This window comes from Borostomias antarcticus, assembly GCF_949987555.1.
Source record: "Borostomias antarcticus genome assembly, chromosome: 33".
In the NCBI taxonomy this organism is placed as follows: Eukaryota; Metazoa; Chordata; class Actinopteri; order Stomiiformes; family Stomiidae; genus Borostomias; species Borostomias antarcticus.
In genome coordinates, this window is record NC_140266.1 from 3879273 (window position 1) to 3881772 (window position 2500).

The 2500-nt window shown below is 52.1% G+C and overlaps 1 protein-coding gene across 1 annotated transcript in view; it reads right to left on the minus strand.

The window, feature by feature from the left end:
* Positions 1 to 2500, minus strand: part of LOC311327645 (uncharacterized protein) — a gene marked incomplete at both ends in the record, with an annotated part of 23367 nt that overhangs the window by 16756 nt on the left and 4111 nt on the right. The gene's annotated exons all lie outside the window — the stretch shown is intronic.

Sequence of the window (2500 nt, forward strand, 5' to 3'; positions counted from 1 at the left end):
TCCCTGCCCCCTCCCCCATGGACAGACCCAGTCCACCCTGCCCCCCCCCCATGGACAGACCCAGTCTCCGTCCTGCCCCCCCCCATGGACAGACCCGGTCCACCCTCCCTGCCCCCCCCCCCCATGGACAGACCCGGTCCCCGTCCTGCTCCTGGGCATGTCCTACATCTACCGGTCCTCCACCAGCCCGGGGCCACGAAAAGGGGCCAGGTCCCTTTCAACGGCTAACGAGGGCGGCAAGCTGGAGGAGCCATTGTCTGAGTTCCTCCCTCTCCAGTCACAAAGCTTATTGTTGCCTGAGTCAATCAGCATAACTGTCCTGTTTCCACTCTGTCTGTCCCTCTCTCTCCAGCCTGGAGGGGGGACTGTCTGAATGCTAGAGAGGACGAGTGGACGGACGTCCTCTGCTCCCGGAGCCCAGACCCTGGAGAGGGCCAGATAGTCATCAAGACAATTGATGCTTTTCAGAAAGGCACAAGAAAGAATGTGAATGGGTAGTCTCAAGAACACTTGAAGAGCGTTTTAAAGCAAATGAGATGCACTTCCTCCGCTGGGTTTGTCCCGGAGGGGGGAAGCGACGCCGGCTGATCAGATCTGCTCCTGGTGGAACGACTTCCTGCACATGGATTCTCCTGTGAACTCAGCACTTTGAAATGGTCTCACAATCAAAAGTGCTTTAGAAATAAACGGAATTATTATGACTGTATTATTATTATTATTATTATTATTATTACGCTAGGGCCAAATATAGCCAGATATCACCACATTCTTTAACAGAGTGCTGCGAAAGAAACCAAGCAGATCCCAGGTATAAAGAAAGCAACACTAAGATTGTGAAGGTTACCGGTCGAAGTTCTCCGGGCGTATCACACACAGGGAAAATGTAAACACTGGACGCCCTGTAAACTGCTTGAGAAGAATGTGCTATTTAGATATTAGGGCATGAGTTATGCATAACAGTGAGTGAGAGGGCCAGAGAGTCTGCAGCGCCCGCAGAGAGAGAGGACAGCTGGTCTCTCCCACCGATAGAGGAGAGGAGAGAGAGACAGGAGAGCCAGAGGAAGAGAAGGAGAGGAGAGAGAGACAGCAGAGCCAGAGGAAGAGAAGGAGAGGAGAGAGAGACAGGAGAGCCAGAGGAAGAGAAGGAGAGGAGAGAGAGACAGGAGAGCCAGAGGATGAGAAGGAGAGGAGAGAGAGACAGGAGAGCCAGAGGAAGAGAAGGAGAGGAGAGAGAGACAGGAGAGCCAGAGGAAGAGAAGGAGAGGAGAGAGAGACAGGAGAGCCAGAGGAAGAGAAGGAGAGGAGAGAGAGAGACAGGAGAGCCAGAGGGAGAGAAGGAGAGGAGAGAGAGACAGGAGAGACAGAGGAAGAGAAGGGGAGGAGAGAGAGACAGGAGAGCCAGAGGAAGAGAAGGAGAGGAGAGAGAGAGAGACAGGAGAGCCAGAGGAAGAGAAGGAGAGGAGAGAGAGACAGGAGAGCCAGAGGAAGAGAAGGAGAGGAGAGAGAGACAGGAGAGCCAGAGGAAGAGAAGGAGAGGAGAGAGAGAGAGGAGAGCCAGAGGAAGAGAAGGAGAGGAGAGAGAGACAGGAGAGCCAGAGGAAGAGAAGGAGAGGAGAGAGAGACAGGAGAGCTAGAGGAAGAGAAGGAGAGGAATGTGGAGAGGAGGAAGCAGAGCGGTCGCTCACGGTGACGGTGTGATGAGACACTTGATTCCGCTCAGCTGCCTTTTAATAGCCACAGGTCATTAGACTAATTAATTAATTAGCTTACACTCACACTGAATTAGAGCTGAGGCACACACATACACACACACACACACACACACAGAAGGAAAGAAAGAAATAAAGAGAGGGGAAAAGGAGAGAGGGAGAGGGAGAGGGGGAGGGGGAGGCAGAAAGAGGAGAGCAAGACCTCACAGGTACCCGAAACAAAACCCACAAAGTGAGCAGACATTCCCCTCTGATTCCCCTGGGTTTGCAGGGGCTTTTCTAAAGCTAGACTCGTTTTGCGGTCTGTGCTACAAAAGCTGACTTTTCCTTTTGGAAGTCCCATGCACTGTTGACAACAAGACTCACAGACTGAAGTGTGCTGAATGAGGAACACTTGCGCACGGCTAAGTGAGCAAGAGAGAGAGAGAGAGAGAGAGAGAGAGAGAGAGAGCGAGAGAGGAGAGGGGGGATTGTGGTGTGTGAGATTCCTTTTATCCTGATTCAGTGACAGAGAAAAGGGTGATTAGTTCGTCCTGTCTCAAAGCGCTGCCACATCTTAAGTTACCAAGATAAAAGCCCGGCCTCGCGTCGAAGAGAGCCCACACTGTCACGCAAAAACAAGAAGAAAAAGAAGCCGGACCCTTAGCAGCCCTGGGGAATGCCTGTTAAGACGTCTCTTTGTGTGTGTTTTAAAACAAACCAGACTCGGGGCTCGAGCAGACAGCCTAATGTGTCCCTATAATGTAATACTGTAACCTTCTCCGCAGGGACAAAGAGGGCTTTGAGGAGGT